The sequence below is a fragment of the Lactuca saligna genome, chromosome 5 (genome assembly GCF_052625555.1).
Source record: "Lactuca saligna cultivar CGN05327 chromosome 5, ASM5262555v1, whole genome shotgun sequence".
In the NCBI taxonomy this organism is placed as follows: Eukaryota; Viridiplantae; Streptophyta; class Magnoliopsida; order Asterales; family Asteraceae; genus Lactuca; species Lactuca saligna.
This window is the reverse complement of record NC_136421.1, coordinates 33,485,924-33,508,978: the sequence shown is the minus strand read 5'-3', so window position 1 is coordinate 33,508,978 and position 23,055 is coordinate 33,485,924.

Here is a 23,055-nt window from a genome sequence, read left to right as displayed (position 1 = left end):
AAACGCTGTGTGTGACCGCACATGCGTGTGCGGCTGCACACTGGTGTGCTGTTGTGGGTAGTATAAAAGGGTTGTGTCAGTGTGTCAGAAATGTACGAATGAACAATGTATGTGTGACAGGGTGTACTTGACATTTATATGATATAAATGTGTGCATGCTTGTTTTGATTCTTCTTCTACTCCTTCTAACACTCTATTTGATTGCTGTTATCTTATTGATTACTGATTTGGATCCATAGTTTGGGACTTACAATTGGTATCAGAGCCAAGATTTGTCTGCAGATCCTTAATCTATTTTGTCTTCACTTCATCTTTTTCTTTAAGCACTTCTATATAAGAAGTGTGTTGTTCCAGTAAAATTTTCGTTTTAATAAGTTCCTGCTATAGAATACCAATCTCTTCCCGAAGTTCTGACACTGTAGACTTGTCATCACCTGAATGTTCTTCCCTGAAATATATGCCTTTACCCCGAGAGGAAGGGGTTGGACTGTTTTATGCAAGGTGCTTGGCCAATCTGATTGAGGCTTCATCCAGTGAGGGCCGTGTAGGAGAATACTCTAGAATAGAGGATGAACCACCTATCTCAAATATTGTGCTTGGGCCTTCATCTGACTGTAGTGGTGGAGTGACAATAGTAGTAGTGGTAATAGTGGATAAGACCTGAGGTTCATGGCTGGAAATAGGCACTCCCAGAATTGTATTTGATTGACTTCTTTCCAAAGAAAAATGGGAGATTTGGGGCTGTGACGATTCATTAACAAGCGGAGCAGAAGTAGAGAAAGTTGAATCAGAGGGAGGAATCTATGAATTCACATCTCTTTGACCTGAAGAGACCTCCAAAGGCTTGGAAGCAGAGAGAAAAATTTTGAGAGCATTAATTTCTTCCCCAGTCTTGGTTGCTAAAGGAGCAACTTCATTGAACTTTCTAAAACAACTATTGTCAAACCCCGGAAGTGGACCAAACTCTTCATCATCAAGATCAAGTTCAATGTTTGAAGGGAGATCATCACTGATCCCGGTGAAATCTATCTCTTTCAAAAAATCTACATCTTCATTAAGATTCTCATCGCCTTCTTCAAACTGAGTTCCAACTTCCACATTGTGTAAACGACTGTGTTCCTCTGCCACTATTGTTATAGGAGAATCACGAACTTATTCAATCTCTGGCTCTGAAGTTGAAATCACAACATCATCAGTCTCTATGGGATTAGATTGATTTTATGAATCTGATTGATCACTATCTTCAGCAAAAATTCCAAATTTTATTAAAGGGAATTTTCCTTCAAAAACAAACTTTCCACCCCTTTTCTGTTTCATCAATCCAAAAGTACTTGGACCGACAGATTTAAGATCCAATGTCTCATTTCCTCTTTGGAGCTCAAAATGCATGACATTGAAGATAATCTGAAGAAATCTTGGGTACATCAAAAATTTGTCTCTCTTGTTTCCTTCAATATTCAAAACCAATTCGTGCAGGATAAATTTTGAAAAATTAAACTCGATTCTCGAAGCCAAGGTTGTGATGGCTCCTGTGTTGAACAGAGTGATTTCGTTCGCACATGATCTCCTTCTAGAAATACAACTCACAAATACATGAGCTAAATATTTCCAGGAAGGAGGAAGCAGTTTCTTGATGGTAGGAGGGAATGATCCTTCATATCCCATGTGGTCCAGAACGTCTTGAGTTTGATGTACTTCAATTTCCATAGAATACTTAGGCCTGTCATTGATTTGAAGTGATTCCCGAATAACACTTTCTGAGATCAGAATCTTCTTTCCTTGTACAGTTGCTTCAAGATACTTTTCTTCACTGTCATCTTCCTTGACAATTGCACTTCTCCAAAAGTCTTTGATCAAATTCTGATAAATCACCGGTCTAGTCGTCAAAGCATGAACCAGACAACATTTCTTAAGACCATCAACAATGAATTTTAGGTCGTTGTGAGTAGCTGGAGGATTTTAAAGAAAGATTGTTGAGTTGTGCACCTTTACAAATTCAAGTTCTCCCATGTTAATAGATATGAAGCTTAAATTTAGGAAGAAAGATGATTTTTGAGGGGTTTCTATATATATATATATATATATATATATATATATATATATATATATATATATATATATATATATATATATATAGAGAGAGAGAGAGAGAGAGAGAGAGATGAAAGCCGTGTGTGGTTGTGGTTTGAAGATGGTAAATAGTGAAAGATAAAGAGCCGCACACTCATATATGTACTGCTTCATCCTTGGGCTCCTTTTTATTTAAAATTTAAAATCCCAAGCCTAATACTCAAACATTTTCAAAAATAAATCATTTTGAGGATTAAAAAATTTAATTGATTAATTTTTTTGTTTAGTTTAGTTTTGCACATATTTTCTCTCTTCTATGCACAAATTTAGGGGAGAAATAACCAAAAATCCAAAAACAATAGAAAATAAAAAAAAATTCAAAAACAAAAAAATAGAAAATCCAAAAACAATAGAAAATCAGAAAATCCAAAAACATTAGAAAAACAAAAAAAATAAAAAAATCATGTATTTGTGATCAATGATGAGTTGGGAAGCGATATCAACAAGTGATAACGGGCAATCTGAGTCTGTGTAAAGTACCAAAGTTGAATTGTCTAGGCTCTGTGTTCGATGCGCTGGTAGGCACGAAGGATTTAAATGGACTTGACTAGGCAAAGATGAACTTAAGAAATCAAATGACTTGACAAATCTTGACCTAGATAGATCCGTTTAGCCTGACAATATGATGCTTGGATAGGTTGAGTAAGGAGATATACATAAGAATCCACCAGTCACATTAAAGAACCCGTATCTAGAACTGTGGTTTTACTTTTCCTCAATGTACGGATTCTGTCCTTAATTCCGGTATTGATGGAGTGACTGGGGAATTCCGATAAAGTAGGCATGTAGAAAATTATTTTCTTTCTTTCTTACGGTTAGTCATATGTTTCCTCCTCTATGTTATTGGAAGATATCCGACCTGGACTGCAACATATGTAAATCTATTTCACTGTATCTTATATCTATGAAATTCTTCCTATCTGTTAGCCATGTGTTGTCTCCTTTGTATGATTAACAATCCGACCTGGTACACAACATATGCAACCTTCTACTTCTCAATCCCTCTAAAACTATAATTAATCATAATCTAAATCTATCCTCTCTATGAATAATAGTCTGCTCACCTAAAGTAAGGAGTATCTCGGAAGTTCTTGATTATTGGGGTATATCAGGAAGCGGGAAACATGTTCTAGTACATATAAAATTGAACAATTCTAGATTGTCGGTAGATCTCTTTGCTCAACTTAGGTGGAAAACAATATCCTTGGTCATCGTCAGATGAATGGTCCTTAGGAAGTTTTATCTAGGAACATAGGATCAACTTGTCTTGTCACTTATAGCATGTCCAAATTTTGTCATAATTTTTCGTGTTTAAGTAGACCACAATACCAGCGATCGACCAGATCTATTCATGAAAGGGGAAGGTACTAACAAATGGATTAAGACTGTCTAACAACTTTGATCCCAAATATTTTTGTTTTTGTTAAATTTGTTCATAGTTTTCCTCTATGCACAAATTTAGGGGGAGAATTAAAAAAAAATCAAAAATCAAACAAATATTAGAAAATTAAAAATCCAAAAATAGTGTTATTTCTTGTTCAGAAAAATCAGAAAATCCAAAAATATTTTTGTTTCTGTTTTTATTTTTCTAGAAAATATAAAAAAATTCCAAAAATATTGTGTGCTAATTTTTCTTTTAGTTTTGTTTTTATCTTTTAGTTTTGTTTTTTCTTGAAAAGTGAATTCAGATTTAGATAAGACTCGTGGAGACTGTATCGAGATTTCCTGAGCCAAGGCTTTATCCGTGATCATCGAAGAATTCTAATTCGAAGGAACAAGAAATGAAGGTTGTTCTTTCAACATTCAATCTGTCAACCCCAGAAGCAAGGTCAAGCCGTGATTGAAGATTATGTGATAAATTGCATTGAAGCCTCCTCAATCAATCTGATGCTATCTATAAACCTGCTGAAGTGATCCAGAAGATTCGTTCTCTCTGTTCTCTCTGAAGATTCTCAAGCTGAAATCACCATCTTTTATGAATCTCTACAAGAAGCCTCCTCACCCAATGTTCGTTCAATGTCAAATTCTGCAGAAATCCCAACTACTCAAGATGAAGTCATTTGCTGAAGATTCATATGTTCATCTTTATGCTGCGAAGAAATTTGAAGATTAATGTTGAAGCCAAGCTCCCAATGAAGATTAACAAGAAAAGCCAACTACTTTTTAGGGGAGTTTGTTGGGCCAATTAGAAAAGAAATCTATAAACCAAGGGGGAGATTGTTGGGTCAAAAATATGGTTTATACTTTGCTTTTCTAAGAAAATATATTTTTCTGTAATTTTGTGGTTGTGTACGGCTGCACATGTGTGTGCGGCCGAACACCCTGTGTATGGTTGCACACGTGTGTGCAGCTATACACTTATGTGCAGCTGGTGGCCCATGTCTCATATATATAGGGTGAAGAATGTATGGCTAGAAGAAAGAGAGAGGAGCATGTTCTAGAGAGAAGAATAGTGTGTGTGAGAGAATCTATGTATATGGAGCATCACTCAATTTATTGAATACATCATTAGATTCATCTTAATTCTTCTTCTCCTTCTCTTCTATTTGATCTAACATCATCCAATTGATTGGGATTCCGCACCATCAATTGGATCTGATTGATACACAAGCAATTTTGGGGACTTACAATTGTTGTGTAAGTGTGCAGTCACACACGTGTATGCGGCTACACACGTATGTGCGGCTGCACTCATGTGTGTGTTGGAGTGGGTAGTATTTAAAGTGTTGTCAGTCTGTCAGTAAGTACGAATGAACAGTGACGTGTATGTGTGTACTTTCATGGTGTACTTGATATTTATGAGTAATAGATGTGTGCATGCTTGATGTTATTTCTCTTCTACTCCTTCCATACTCTATTCTGATTGTTATTACCTCATTGATTACTGATTTGGATCCATAGTTTGGGTCTAACAATTGGTATCAGAGCAATTGTTAGTCCCAAACTATGGATCCAAATCAGTAATCAATGAGGTAAATTGTTAGGTCATAATTATGTGGTTTGGGCTAGGCATCTATCTTGTATAGGTCTTGGTGGGATGTTAGAGTGTGTTGTGGTGGTTGTGGTTTGTTAGTGGGTGTGTGCGGCCACACACGTGTGTGCGGCCATACACGTGTGTGCGGCCGCAAACGCTGTGTGCGGCCACACATGCTGTGCGCGTCCATACATGTGTGTGCGGTCGCACATGCTGTGTGTGGCTGCACATGCGTGTGCGGCTGCACACTGGTGTGCTGCTGTGGGTAGTATTAAAGGGTTGTGTCAGTGTGCCAGAAATGTACAAATTGTATGTGTGACAGGGTGTACTTGACATTTATATGATATAAATGTGTGCATGCTTGTTTTGATTCTTCTTCTACTCCTTCTAACACTCTATTTGATTGATGTTATCTTATTGGTTACTGATTTGGATCCATAGTTTGGGACTTACATCTAGATTAAGGATATGGGTGGCAATCTCTAAGGCATACCCCCAGAAGGAGATTGGTAACAAAGCTCGAGTCATCATGGAACGAACCATGTCTAACAAGTTTCAATTGCGCCTCTCAACCACACCATTCAGTTGTGGTGTCCTAAGAGGTGTCAATTGTAAAACAATTCCACATTCATTAAGATAGTCAAGGAGCTCAATACTAAGATACCCACCACCCCATTCGGATTGGAGCATCTTTATCGTCCTGCCCAATTGATTATCTAGTTCTTGTTTAAACTCTTTGAATTTCTCAAAGGTTTCTTACTTATGCTTGATTAAGTAGACATAACCATATCTACTGTAATCTTCTGTAAAAGTTACATAGAAGCAGTTAGCATCCCTTGTGGTGGTTCTAAAGGGTCCACACACATCTGTCTATATAAGATCCAACAAACCTTCACCCCTAGCATAAGTACCAATGAAGGGTGACTTATTCATTTTTCCAAGTAAACAAGATTCACAACTATCATCTGACTTTAAGTCAAATGACTCCAAGACTCCAGCCTTTTTGAGTTGGCCTATGCACTTCTTATTGACATGTCCAAGATGACAGTGCCAACAGGATGCCTTATCCAAACTAGCAGAAGAATCAATATGTAATACATTATTTGCTAAGTTGACTATAACTGAAACAATTTCATATACACCATTACAAGGTAATGCTTTAAAATAAAAAAACACCATTATAAAAAGCATTAATACCACCACATTCATTATCATATGAAAAATGAAATCCTTGTTTGTACAAACCATGAAAGGAAATAATATTTCTCTCCATTTCAGATGAGTAACAAGATTTATTCAAATCTAATATCAACTCAGTACTAAGCAATAAATAATAAACTCCAATCTTGGTGGCACGTGATGCTTTGCTATTCCCCATGATCAAGTTTATCTTGCCGTGCTCTACATCCTCACTTCTTTTTAGGCCTTGCAAATCAGAACAAATGTGAATTCCACACCCTGTATCAAGGACCCAAGAATTAGTATGTGGTGAGTTATTAGACAATATAGTGTAATACCTGCATGGGTGGGTTTAACTTTCCCATCCGTAACATCGTGCAAGTACTTGGGGCAGCTTCGCTTCCAATGCTCCTTTTCCTGAAAATAGAAGCATTGTGCATCTTTCGGGTTGGAAGATGGAGTTGTAGAACCACCTTTGTTTCCACTCGAAGAGGAGTCATCAAGAGACTTTCCTTTAGTTCCTTTCGAAGGGGTCTTCCTATTTTTCCCTTTACCTTTCCCGATTGCCAGAACAAGGGCGGTAGTAGGAGTGGTAACAACATTCTTACCTTTGAGACTACTTTCAGCAGTCCTCAAAAGTCCTTGAAGTTTGCTAAGTGTGACCTCCTCCTTGTTCATATGATAGGTCATGCAGAACTAGTCATAATAGGAGGGTAATGAGTGTAGAATGATATCTATCGCTAACTCCTCATCAAAGTTCACATTAATTTTAGCAATCGGTCCATGAATGTTTGCATTTTCTGCAGGTGGCCCGTGATGGACCCTCCATCCTTCATTTTTGTTGTTATCATAGAGGTGATAATTTCATAGCTTTCTTGACGAGCACTCTGATGGTATCTATCCATCAGGTCTTGGTGCATCTCATAAGGGTAGAAATATTCATAGGATTTCTGGAGTTCTGCTGTCATGGTAGCTAACATGATACAAGATATCTTAGTGGCATCATTCTCATGGGTAGTGTACTCAACAATCTCCTCAGGAGTAGCAGACCACTCATCGATGACCTTAAGATCCTTATCGAAGACATATTCCTTGTCCTCATAACGAGTGACCATCCTTATCTTCCCAATCCAATCATTGAAATTAGTTTAATCAAAGATGACTCTCCCACAAAGGTTCATGAGAGAGAAGGAGCCACTAGGGTTTGAGCCAAAAGCATTGTTTGATGACATCTGAAAAGTAAGAAAGACAAGTTTAGATTAGATAAAGAATCCTTAATAAGACACCCAAATGAAGTATAAAGGCTAGGACCCAACATAATATTTTATAATTTGGAAGAGGGATGCCGTAATCCAAGCTACAAAATATTTGAATGTAGGTAAATGACGATTTACCAATTTCCACCATGAAAAACGAAATAGATTATTAGGTTTTAATTGGATTGAAACTCCTAAATCTTTTGAAATTCATTGAACAATCCAATGACATGTTTAAATCTCGATTATGCCCTTCAAGTTTATGATTGGGATACCGAGGATCACAAACAAGGTGTGAATAACCATGCAAATTAACTTTGTATTCCTAATTTTATCACCTAATCCATGTGCTGATTAACTACACACACTCCACCGATCTATAATAAACCTTAAGCCACACTTTTCCACCCTTGTTACTACAAGTTAGTGTGCTGGTTAACCACATACGCTCCACTAACGACTTAGCAAGGTGCAAAGTGTAATTTCATGGGTTAGCATCAAATTCACATTATCCTAAAGTAACTAAGATTGAGAATTTAATAAAAACATTTAGTTACTTTATTATCACTATACTTTTAATGAGAATTATAGTCTTTATCCTACCCGTTCGGTAACGACCCTCCACCAGTCAAGGAAGCGGTGGGTGAGAGTGGACACCAATTAAGCTACCATTTTATAGGCAACAACCTTATACCCCCTTATAGACCGGCTTCGTGAATTAGGCCTACTAACGGTAAGACTGACTTGATCTTATATATATATATATATATATATACATATATATATATATATATATATATATATATATATATATATTATTAACTTATAATACTATAAAGTATAAGGGTTGAATTTTAAACTTTTATAATTCAAGGGTTTGGAATTAAAGTTTTCTAAAGTGACTTTACAAATTCCAATACATGAGGGCATGTTTTGAAACTATTCAAAACCTTTCATTTCTATAACTTATGAGTTAAAATGATTTTAATGGAAAAGACTCTTGGAATTTTATAAGTTCTGGACAAGTTACGGAGTCCATTAAAATGCATTTAGATCAACAATTGAACTAACAAGCATGTCAAATAATTTCTATGATCTAACAAAACTCATAATCATGCATAATTGAAATCAACAATTTTCAAGAATCATATGAACTTAATATAAAACTTGAAACTTTGACAATTATGTTAGAAATTAGATAAGCACAATCATTACCACATCAAAAACAGGTTTAACAATTTAAAAACAGTTTAGGGTAATGATCCTAGTCCACTTTCGGCATTAAAACTCGAAATGCTGCACTCAGGGTCTCCGACTCGTCGAGTGCATGAACCAACTCGACGAGTCGGATGAAATTCAACATGGACTCGTCGAGCCCCCTCATGCACTCAGCGAATTCACTGAATAGTGTGCAGAAAAATCGATTTTTTTAGCAAGTTGCATCAAATATAATTAAAAACAAGCCTAGGATCTGATACTATTGATGGGTTTTGAGCATTATAACACTCTTATGGTGTACATGCAACCCTAGAAACCTTAGATCTATGTTTTCTCTATTATACATGCAAACTTTCATTTTTCCAAGGTTTCATCCTAATTAGCATATCATGTGGTATATGTAATAGAAAAAAAAACTAGTAGAATGACATACCTTTCTTGTAGCTTTGATTCCTTAAGACCTGGTGAGCCTAGCACCCCAAATGTGATGCCTCAAATGCTTCACACAACAGCACTAACAATTGGAATAACTTGAGAGAAGATTATTATGCACCAAAATCAGCTAGCCCTCACTTGTATCACTTAAGTCCAGATTTTACAAGCATGAGGCTTCTTTATATAGTGTGCACATTAGAGTTACACCATGTAACTCATGACCTTCCATATTCCTCATGATCCATGGGTTTAAACCTCTGTGGAGTATCCATGGGTCACCACATGGGTTTAGCCCAATCATGAAGAACTATGGATCATAAACCCACTATATAAGAATGAATGATTTACCAAAGCAATCCCCATTTATTTAATTAGTCTCTTTTAATCACAAAATTAATTCCAAACTAATTCTTGATCAATACTAATTAAATAATTCATATTAATATATCAAAACTTATAATATATTAATAAACCATAAATATCCTCTTCTCACAAAAGTCTATCCAAATTGTTGTGATGCCATGCAACCTAAATGGACCATGCCAAATCAGCTCAAGTACATACCAAATATAGTTATGGAATTAGATACCTTATCCAACATAGATACTTTGGGAATATTACATTACTTTTACAGAATTCATTACACAAAACGAGAACATACATACAAACTATAATAGGTATAGTTTGGAATACATTACACTGCTTTAATGCTTCATGAACATTATATAGAAACAAACATATAAACTATGGTAGATATAGGTTATTACATACAATACCATTTTCCGAGTACAAGAGTACAATACTAAATAATTATTGAAGTATAATTATTTTACACTACAAGGTTATACATACAGTTTCAAGTATAAGAGAACCTTATAACACTACATGTAAACTAGTTAATACAAGGTTGTGAGGAACTAATTCAATTGTATCTTCCAGGGGATGGAACTAAATCCTATACAATATCACCAAAGTATCCTAGAGGGAGAGGGTGAGATTTTTTTATAGATATATACGGCATTGACAATCCCACAACTGGACTGTTAGCTACAGTTAGGCCGACAGGCTTGGTGTGACAAATGTCATACCATTCTGACGCCTAAAGAACGTCGTAGAGGTCAATAGGCCACATCAAGCATGGCTATACCAAACTCATAAGAATATAAACTAACCATTTTTACGGGATTTCATTTCTTCAAAGAGTTTTATTTTCATTAATAGAACTGCTATACAATACTACTAGAGGATTCCAGGAAATACAAACACTTGGTTTTATTTTAAGTAATAAAACTACTATACATTACTGTTGGTGTCTAGGGATTTCATAGAAAGATTTTCATACAAAAAACAATACTATACATTACTGGTGGTATCCAAGGATTTCATACAAAGGTTTCATACAAAACAATACTATACACTAATACTGGTGGTAACCAGGGATTTCATATAAAGGTTTTCATACAAAACAATACTATACAATATGGCTAGTGGATTCTAGGCATACATACAAAGATATTCAAACAAGGGTTCTTATCAAACACTACTACAATATACAATTACGTAATACAGTAACAAACATACATTTTGGCCTTATGGTCTAAGACTACTTTTCACTACTAAAGAAAATATTGGATTTTTTTTTTGTGAAACATATGAATATTTTTAAAGAATCAAAGACAATATTTCATTACAAAAACATTCTTAGGAACTCACCACTATACATGACATCCTCTGCCTCCCTAACATTTTCGTTGTCTCGGTTTAGGGGTGTGACAGATTGGTATCAGAGCATTGTTTATAGTTAACTAAGTATATCAAACCTTACATGATATACAACTATAAACACTAAGGGCCGAAGCGCTCTAAACTAAAAGTATACTTTTAATGTCTAAGTATTTTTTAAGAAATATACTTATACTACATACATACATACCAGAAACAGTAGCGCGAGAAGAACAAAACAAAAGTATTTAGATGTTGGACACTGTGGTTAAACCTAGAAAGTTATGTAATCATATCTGGGATAAATATAGCCTGATCAACTATATTTATTTAAGATAAGACCAACATGTGTTTAGGAGTGATAGTGGTGTTGCAAAAAATCGAAAACTTACCGAACTCTATACAAAGGAAACACTAGAACCGAACATACATTTAAAATACAATAGGAGTATTTTATAGCACTATAATACTAGAGCCAAACACATTGTACATATTTCATTCTAATTGTTGCTATTAAATTCTCGACGATTGTTAATTTGTATTAGTAGAATTTCACTGTAAATCGCATAATAGAACACTGTAACTGTCAAGATAAGATATACCTTGTTCAATATCACCTGACTCATGACCACTATAGAGGACATATCAACATTTTTCTCTTAAGTTATTTTAGATAAAGATGCCAAAGAGGAAGTCCATTAGAAAGAACAACAATCCACCACCGCTGCTACCTCCTCAATACGATCCTGTTGTCTTTCAAATAGTAGTAACAACCGATGTGGCTGCCGCTATGTCACAGATCAATGCAAGTAGCACTAGCGGGTCGGGTAGTGGAGCCAACCCATCTAACCTCGATAATAGTCATGGGTACCCGAAGGAGTGTTCATACAAGGACTTCACCAACACCAAACCTCGATCCTTTGGTGGCACTGGAGATGTCATTGCACTAACCTATTGGTTCGAGAAAACCAAATCAATATTCAAGATTTGTACGTGCCCCAAGTCTAACAAAGTGAAGCTTTCAGCATACACCTTCACCGATAGAGTACTAAGTGGGTGGAACAGCCAAGTCAAATCCATGACTCTACCGATAGCTAATGCTATGAGTTGGGACGATTTGAAGGAACTGAAGCTTGCTGAATATTGTCCACGGGGCGAGATACAAAAGCTAGAAGAAGAGCTCAAGAGTCTAAAGATGAAGGTCTCTAACATTTCTGCTTACATTACAAGGTTTAGTGATCTAGATCTCCTATCCCACGGGATGGTCACCCCGGAGAGCAAGAAAGTAGAGAGATTCATATGGGGACTAACTCCCCCGACACAAGGAAATGTCTTAGCTGCCAACCCACGCATGTTTGACAGTACCAAATGTCTGGCACGTACAGTAATAGATTGTCAAGATCTCGTGTCATCCACTCCCGAACCACCTAAAGATAATTGTGGGAAGAAGAAGTTCTGGAACAAACACAAGGGTCAATGATCGTAGGAGCCCTCCAAGAAACAACAAATAGTGGCAGTCCATGATGCTACCATTCCTTCTACGGTCCCCACTACTCAAGCGCCTACCAGTCGATATGTTGGAACCCTCCTGAGGTGAGACAAATGCAACTTCCATCATCACGGTCCTTTCCATGATATGCAATGCACTAACTGTAGCAGAAAGGGTCACAACCCATTTTTGCAAGGCACCAACCCAACCAACCAATCAGGATTCCGAATTTTGATTAGGCTAAGCTTACTATGGGTGTCGAGAAATTAGGCACTACAAGATGGATTTCCCCAAGGCAAGAAATGTTGGCAACACGGGGAGGGTGATAGCAATGGTCCAGGAGGAGGCAGTCACTGTTCCCACAGTAGTCACGGGTACGTTCCTCCTCAACAACTCTTATGCATGCATTCTCTTTGATAGAGGTGCAGAGAGGAGTTTTGTTAGTCATAAATTTAAACACATACTCAAACACAAATCCCAACCACTAAACGAAACATTCAATGTCGAGATGGCTAACGGAAAGAAAGAGAGCACTAACAACATATTCATAGGTTGTACCCTCACTCTAAACGATCATTCCCTTCCAATCGAAATTATGTTGGTTTCCATAAAAAGCTTCGAAGTCATCATTGGCCTGGATTGGTTGAGCCCCAATCATGCTGATATTCTATGCTACGAAAAAGCCATCTGCCTCAATTAGCCAAATGGCAAAGCCCTTGTTATTTATGGTGATAAACTCAGCACTAACATTCACATCTTTCCGTGCATCAAAGCCCAAAAATACATTCGAAATGAGTGTCACACATTCTTAGCTCATGTAGTCAATGAAAAACAAGAAGTTAAAGACCCCGAGAACATCCCCGACGTCTGCTACTTTCCGGAAATTTTCCTCGAAGATCTCCCAGGAGTTCCTAACGAACGCCAAATTGAGTTTCAAATCGACTTGATTCCTGGAGCTACCCCTGCAGCTAAATCCTTGTATTGTCTAGCACCGGCAGAAATGCAGGAACTATCCAGCCTGCTAAACGAATGTAACATCGTAGATTCGAGCTAGTCAATTTAAAGATAATAGGGGTAAAAAACGATTTTTCAACAAAATATTATTTAAAATAAATAATCTTAACCAAGTTGTAGAATATGTCTCAAGGGTTCTGCACATCAAAAGAATGCTGAAATCCGAGTTTTAACGAATAAGTTATGGTCCGTCGAAGTTTACTGTAAAACCGACACGACACCGAGAGACGTAAATATTGAATTTATGATGGAGGACTTTTTACCCTTAGAAATATAAACAAAAGTTTTAGTATACATTGAACCAAGAACATACAGAAAAAGAACGCCCAAATTTGACTTCGTATGACGAAGTTATGAATTTTCTAAGATTTGGGTTAACAGTGCACAACCAGAAACTCGAATTTTAGATCGAGTGGTTTTTGGCCTACGCGACCTAAATGAGAATTGAAGATCTCATTAATACGAACTCAACAGTAAAAATACAGAAGAAAACAGAGTTCGTATGTAGAAGTTATGAATTTTACGCGAACATTTAACAGTATAATCTCCTCGTACGGTTAAAGATCGACCGAGAATTATCTAACGGAGTCAAAATAAAAGTTGTAGATCTTATTTTTACCTACGCGTGGATATAAAGAACGTCAAAAACAGAGCTCATATTTGAAAGTTACGGATTTTAGAAGTCGGAAGTGTGTTGTATGAAAATGGTTGACGTGGCACAATCTTGGCCATTGCTTTCTCCCTAAGTCTTGCCACCAGATGGTGACATGTGGCACCAAGTTCAGTCATATTTCAACCAATAAATATAACCTCTCCTACCCTCATTTTCTTCACACCTTTCTCATTATTTCTTACCTTTACTCTCTCTCTCTAGAACCTCTCTCTAGCCCCGAAACCCCTCGAAAAGCCTACGGAACCTCCCTAACACAAGGCGGAAGCCCCGGAGTGCTCGACGGCTCCGAGAAGAAGAAATTTTTGGCTCCGGAACGCTGCTCCAATCAAAGCTTGATTTTCTATAAAACCCGCTGTAAGTGAGCTACGTCTAAACTATTTTTAATATAGCTTTTATTTAATTATAGTAACGTTATTAGGAACTTATAATAAGTATTTGGGCTATTATTATGTGTTATATAAGTATTGTTTAATGCTTATATAGTAGTAATAATAGATAGAATATTAATTAGTCTCGGCGAATAATAGACTAAACTCTAGTGGTAATAATACTAGATTTTGTCGAAGGAAATTATCTTTAAGAGGCGAAGCGCTGTCTGAGTTCGGAATCACCACCTTTTCAAGTGAGTGCATGGTCCCTTTTATCTTACACATACATATGAAGTATTTTATATAAACTACGTGTTATGTGTGCATATTATTTGTATACTTGCTATCTATGTTGGATGAATGATTTTATAAGAGTTTTATATTATTTAAATTGTATATGTATTTATATCTACGTAATATGTTGGGTAAAACATGGGTAGATGAAATATGAGTTGGATGATAAGTTAAGAGGTGATATAGACCACAAGGTAAGGGTGAGAGGTGGATGATGTGAGAAGCCTTGTTCCTAAATGCTGGCCTCGTCATCTAGCAGAGTATGCATGATAACCACGGGCTATTCTAGACAGTCCAGTGGAACACTAGCAGACTCGCAATATGTAGGTGTGGTGAACGACGTGTTCACTGGTGTACTCTAAAAACCCGTTGACATGTATTGCGAGTGGACTCTCGAAAACGATACTGTCAATAAACGAGATAACCCTAGCAGTTGTGCTCAAAGGACAATATTGGAAGCTGCTCCTCACATAGAATGTCACAATTCTGGCAGCTATGCCTAAGTGATAGAACTAGCAGTTGTGATTGACAACTATGTTATTGACAACGATGGACTTCTTACCTATTCCTTAGGATAATCCTTAGGAATGAATGAATGAGAAATAGCTGATTTTTAGGGTATATCCTTAAGAGTAAAGAAGATAATGGGGATGAGTAATTGGGTTAACTGTTTGATGATTAAACATAATAACTATATTATTGTGGGTTGAAAACCCTATGTACTCACCAGGTTTCGCAACCTAACCCACTCAGTTTATTTATATCACATGTGTTGATATGAAGTCACATTACACTAAGAGATTAAGGAGATATAAATCACTAGTGATAATGAATGTAAGTTCTATTTATGTTTATGTTTCTGTATTGACGATGACATCCCAAATGTTTTAAAATGAATAAAAATATTTTTCTTCGGAAATGTCCTGATAATGTATTTATCATGTTTCACTGGGAACAAATTCCGCACATTTTTATTAAAAAGAGGTACTCTGATTTTTATAAAGCATAAACAAAATCAGTGACGTCCCAAAAATTTCCATTCAGTAAAACCATCCACTACAATTGAAGTCAAATCTGTATCTTCTAACTTTTAAACTTATGGGATAAGTTTGAGTGTTTTTAGGTTAGTGCTCCAGAGGATATCAAGAGAGAGGATACACTAGGGGTTAATATGTTGCAATAAGTACCCAAACCTTCAAGAGTTTGGAATATTACAGTCCAAAAATCATATTCGGACCAGAAACCCTCAAGGCTATATAAAGAAAACTTAGCCATTTTGGATTCATTTGTGACATTTCGAGCTAGAGAAAAGCCGATTTCTCTCTCAAGGATCTTCACCCGATCACCCCCAATTGTGAGTACTTCAACCTAGAGTGTATATAAGTGTGTTATATGCCTTAATAACATGAAAAATCAAGCCAAAACACCAAGGAAATGGTGTTCACGGCCCAAGATCTTCTTGGACCGTGAACACTAAATCTAGGGCCAAAGTGTGCCCAATGTCCCCCTCAACCTTGGAAACCAAACATGGAACAACCCTTGACATGTCTAGGCCTTAAAAACATTAAGATTCAAGGGCTAAAAGTGAGTTCACGGCTAAGGATGCTTTTGGGCCGTGAACTCCATTTTATGTGCCAATGTGCCCTAAATGCCTTCCTTAAGCCAAGAGACTAGCCTAGCACTTTACCATGATGTGTTTAGGACTCAAAGAAATCAAAATACCATCACCCATGGGTGATTACGGCCGCAAACACAAGCCAAAATGGTCCAAGGGCCGAAAACTCAAGTTAGGGGTGTTTTGATGCCACAAACACTTCCTAAGGCTTATGCTTGAATTTAGGATGCTTCTTTATGACCTTTAGGACCCTCATTAACATAAATGTCCATGAGTTTATGGTAGTAAACTCATTTGGGCCGTGAACTCCTCAAAAACTCCATAGAAGGTGGTATTTCTCATCCTAGGGTAGAGCTAATGTCCCTAAATCACCTCCTAGCCTTCAAACTTGCACTAACCCATGAGTAACCATGAGTTTACGGCCATAAAATCCCTTGGGCCGTGAATGCATGGTACTAAACTCATGTGATTGTCTTTATACCTTCCTATGTTGAATGACATGTGATTCCAACACTTGGTCAAGGTGTTTCCTAGTCCCGGAAGGTGTTTCCTTTCATATAGTTGTTATAAACACTATATTCATGTCAACATGTGTCCTTATATGTCATTTAGGACTTATTGTGTCTCGGGACTTCATTCATGGAACTTCTCATCCTTACACACATACCCGTTTGAATCACCCACAGTAGGTGAGTTCATAACTCGTAATGAATCTTTTATCTATTTTAACTGTTTTAAGGGGGGAATACAAGTTGAACACAATGATAATTGTGTAAATGTTTGTTATAAGCATCTTTCAAAATGTTACTTATGTTATTTATAAGTTTTCAATACATTTCGGAACTCTTTTAAAAGGTTATGTTACTTTATAGTTATACAAAACTCCGTTTTTAAAGTATAAGCATAACTTGGTAGATAAATGAGTATTTTCAGTAACAGTCTAGGTAGAACATTAGTAAACTATTATAGGTACTATTCATTACTTCTAGTACAATGAAGCACACAAAGAGTCAGTTCAGTTCACGAGTCTATACTAATGGTATACGTTTACATAAATATGTTTACATAGATACGCTTATGTGGAATACTTTTACATAAGTACAATAACAATACATGATAACGGAACAGAACATAATAAGGTGATATAGCATGGAACGTTTTCAGGATCTAACTATACCAATGAATCACTTCTACATTAGTCATAGTTATATTGGGTATACATGATCATAGTAATGTGGATGTTCGTGGCTTGTACTCATGCAGCGGTCACGTAAAGTTCCTAGAATCTCTTGACAAGGGAGCATCTAGCATAGGATCTAGCCATCACATTATGCCTTAAACGTCAAATAAGGCACAATAGTACATAAAGTAGTCACTTATTACAAATGCTATAGTACTTACCCTATCATCACGACAATTACAGAAGGATATAATATTCTAGTTACAAAATTATTAATACCTTTACCATGTGTCTTATTCATAGGATCGATATGGTAAATTAGATTTAATTAATAATAGTCTTACAGTCGAGTCTTGGTAGAAGACTACTTTCAAAATAGTAGAGCCTTGGTAGAAGACTACTCTCAAAACGGTCGAGTCTTGGTAGAAGGCTACTTTTAAAAGTTTAGGACCATAATGCTAACGTTATGATTCCTTAATGTATACACTATAGGATACATATATGCTAAGTAGATCCCGACAGCTAATAGGATGTGTGCTCTTCGCTGTATATCCTGTTCTTGTTGGATGTGGGATTGCACCGAGGTCACCCAATCTATTATCTACCCAATATATATATATATATATATATATATATATATATATATATATATATATATATATATATATATATATATATACACTTAGTATACATTAAGTCATCATAAGGGTACCAGGTATGGATCAGGTCATAGGACACAGAGTCAACGCATAGTTATTCTAGTACAAAACTTACTTTTCAAAGTCAGTACTTTTGGTATACAAAACTAGCGATTTCCCAGTTAAGGGCTTAATCCATTTTATTAAGCCAGTACAGTTTTAAAGACTTTAAGTGAGTTAACTATATAACACCTTAGTTTATACACCATGTTTATATATAAGACTAATATCCAATAGATAGTTAAATGTGTGTCTTCCCCCGACGTCCTGTTCCTGTTGGATGTGGGCTTAGGGAAGATTCCCCCAATTAACTATCTACCCGATATCAAATTATATATAGCAGTATAAACAAAGCTATTATAAAAGTAATCACCATAGTCAATGTTTTACTATAAGAAATATAGGTTTTCTTAAAAGAACTCTCCATTAGATATAAAGGACTCATTAAAAATAACTCCATGAGTAACAAGTGAGTACACTAAGGTTATATATGACAACGATGTAACAACCTATGGAATGTGTGCGATCCGCCTTACTTACTGTACCCCTTTGGGTTTTGAGTTGAGGGCAGATGCGCACAATCGATTGTTTATTTACTCCAAGTATATATAACTTGTACCCACTTAGTACGCATAGAAAGGCTTGTAGTGTCATTTTACTTATCTTCCATTAAAGTAGGAAATATAGGATTTTCTAAAGGAACATGCGAACTTTTCAAAACAGAACTTACAGCTTACATCACTTTTACATATACATTTTTGCACATCTTACAGCTTACATCACTTTACATATACTTTTTTCAACATTTTACAGATTACTCATATCACTAAAATCTTATGAACTCACCAGCTTAATTGCTGATCAACTCTTTCAAGTAACTTGTATTCTCAGGAGACTATTAGACAGGTGCTCGTGCTGGGAATTTAGAAGATAGAGCATTCAGCTTCAAGTCTTGTTTTGTTAATTGTTTATGACTTCTATGTTTTGTGAACACACACATTGTAAAAAATTTCTTTCTAAATGAAATGGTTGTTCATTACTTGCTTACCATATACCTATCTACTGATACTTGACATGGTGTCATCCACCCCCGAATGTTTCCGCCGTTCCGGTTTTTGGGGTGTGACAGATTGGTATCAGAGCATTGTTTATAGTGAACTTAGTATATCAACCGATAAAAGATATACATCTATAAATGGATTGGGGCTTAAGTGCTCTGGATAATGATATATTTTAGAGTATAACTACAAGTTATAAAAATATACCTACTTGCTCATACATGTACATAAGAGAACTAGTTTTACGAGGAGAACAGAACTAAAAGTATTTAAAGGTTGGACACGGTCGTCAACCTGAACAGTTATGTAATCATAGCTAGGATCAATATAGCCTGATTAACTATATTCATTCGAGATGTGACCGACATGTGTTTAGGAATGATGTGGTGTTGCAACAGAGTTAAAACTTACCAAAACACCAGCCAAGAGAACGCCAGAACAAGTACAGTTAGAGTTAGAGTACTATGGGGGTATTCTATGATTCGATAACGCGATAACAAGTTTAGAACATACCAAGTACATTACATTAGAATACTATAGGGGTATTTTAGTCCAGATAAATAACTTATGTGATAACTTAAAAGACCCTTACAAATAGATCTATAATCTTACAGGGTATATTCATAAAGTTTTATATATAATCAAGATCTTATAGACATAGAATCTGTGACCAACGCTTCGTTATCCATTCCTTTTAAGGAAGTAGTGTTGAGGTGGGATCAATTGTTCGAAGGTCTATTTGATCTTCAATTATATACAATACAAACTGGTGTACCTTGTACAATTATAGGAGGATTTCATACGGATCACCCCATAAAGTTCCCTTAAAGCTCATAGGTTCTTTAGTCACTTTCATTCTCGCACGACAAGCCCAGATAAACGTAACCACTTCCTCATAGTTGACAATAGAAGAGTTCAGGAGGAACAAGGACAAATTCATGAGAAGATTTCCAAGAGAGATTAGCCGAAGTAACCAAAACGTCTTACGCGTCACACTAATAAATATTAATTAGGTTAATTTATCGAGCGAGTGGAAACACTGCTCACATTACATGTGTTAGAATTATTTTCTTACATGCAACTGGTAACAGTTATTCAGGAAACAGAGATTCATTCGAGGATAGTTATTTCAAATTCATAGGGTTTATTTGGTATAGAATAATTTATGAATTGTTCCTAGACCCTGTGGAAGTCAGGACCCGATACATCCAGAACTAGGATAACCTTGTCTTTTCAGCTTTCGGCTTGTTTTCGTTGATATAGACTTATTCTGTCTTATCTTTGTTCTCTTTTAGCAAAGATGCCTCCTCGTAGATCACCCAGACATGCTACTCCGATAACTCCCATACCTTATCCACAAATCGATGCAGCAACTCTGAACCTTGCAGTAGCCGCGGCTATGGCAACAACCATGGCACAATATCACCCCATTGGTACAGGTGGAGGTGAAATGCCTACCGATTCTACTCAAGGTGAGGTCCCTGTGCGCCAGGGAGAGTTCTCCTACAAGGACTTCACGAGATGTGAACCATTGTCCTTTAAAGGGACTGAAGGAGTCATTGCTCTCATGCAATGGTTCGAGAAAACAGAGTCGGTTTTCGAAATCTGTTTATGCCCAGAAGGAAGCAAAGTGAAGTTTGGTGCATGCCCTTTCGATGGAAAGGCCCTAACATGGTGGAACAGCCATGTTAAGTCACTGAACCTATTAGTGGCAATCTCAATAGGTTGGGAAAACCTAAAAGAGTTAATGCGGGAAGAATATTGCCCATTAGGCAAGATTCAAAAGCTAGAACAAGAGCTATGGGATCTCACTATGGTCGGCTCAGACATAGTGACCTACACTGACCGGTTTAGCGAACTAGCAGTTTTATGCCCCGAGATGATTACCTCGGAGAGCAAGAAGATAGAAAGATACATTTGGGGTCTGACTGCTCCGACCCAAGGAAATGTGTTGTCTTCTAACCCAGCCACGTTCGCTAGTGCTAAACGCTTGGCTCAGCAACTCATCGATCATGGAGTCCGCCACAGCGTAAAAGTCCCTATTCTCGATTCATCAAAGGAAGAGGACTATAATCAAGAGTCGGAGAACAAGAGAAAGAAGAAGAGAACAACAAAAGATACCCCACAAGAGCAACCAGCGAGTACTATGTACGCCGCTACGACGCCTACTGCTTCAGCACCTTCCAGTCAATATGCAGGAAACCTTTCGAAATATGGAAAGTGAAATTTCCACCACACCAGAGTATGCCAAGAAATGCAGTGTCTGAACTGCCACAGAAAAGGACACACCACCCGTTACTGCAGGGCACCGGCTCAACCGATCTCCTAAGTCCCCGGAGCTGAAGAAAACTAAGCCTACTATGGCTATGGTGAGAATGGACACAGTTAGAGGGACTGCCCGATAATCCGGAACTCAGGCGCGAATGGATGCATTCTGATGGTCACCGCAGGAGAATCTACCCCGGAGTCATCGACGAGTAGTGGTATGTTTTCAAAATAGTATTTACTTTTAAAATTAATTTATATTCATATAAGATTAAAATTTGGGGATAACACTTAAAAGTAACAATAACAACTCACATGTTGAAATAGGTCGTAATATTCAGGAGAACTAGAGGATCCCTTAGAGAAGCTATTATGGTATTATGGTTCACCGTATACATCAGGGTTGTGCGCAACTGAGAGGTTGCAGATTTAGATTGAGTGACTCCGCTTAGGTCCCCTTCCCTAATTGGTTGAGGATTTGAGGCAGAGATGCTCAGTCGGCTTCCTGGCTCATCTTAAGTATTCGCAACTTGTATATGATGGGTGATAGTAGTGGTACCATGGGGGATCATGGTATAAAAGTATCCCTTTAGTAAGTAAATCACTTTTATTTGTATGTATGCGCACATAGTGGTACGATACATAGGAGTGATAATTTCAAAATAGAAAACAGTAAACTCGAGAAGAATTACAAGGAGTACATTGTTGAACATACTAGGAGTACAGTACCAATCATACCAGGGATACATTGTCGTTTATCAGAAGTTTCTTTCATTTGACCAAAACTTTGTTCAGTATAGAGTCCGTTGTTTTCTTTCATCATGAGTAGGCGTGGTCCTCACCATACTGAGTTCATATGTTTCTATCGCCTCGATCGGCAAGTTCTCGAAACTTTCATCATTCATATCAAAAGTCCGACCTGAATCAAATTTTTTTTATCTTTCGCATTCTAAACCCCCGAAGTACTCATGTGAAGAGTACTTTGTCCTCTGAAGCCTTATCGTCAGACGTCCCCAGATCGTCACGACATACCACTCGTCCAGCAGACCAAGTTCTAGCATAGAGGCTAAGGACGAATACAGCCCGCCTATTATTATTTAGTGTATATGTGAGGGTGGTATATGAGTATGATTACGCAGATCTAGTATGTGTGTTTCCACCCTATCTCCTGTTCTCCGTTGAGTTGTGGACCTGGGGCGGAGCCGCACATCCGACAGTCCTACTAGTCCTAATTATATACGGCTTGTATACACGAGGTAATGATAGATGGACCAAGTATGAATCCTATCAAGAACACCAGGGCAAAGTTGATAGGTCTACAAGTGAGTATTCTACAAAGCAGAAGAGCTCAACCCCAGTAGTAACATTAACAGAACTAATTTCAGGAAGAAATTCATTCTAACGGGGGGATGATGTGACGACCCAAAATTTGCCATTCAGTAAAACCATCCACTACAATTGAAGTCAAATCTGTATCTTCTAACTTT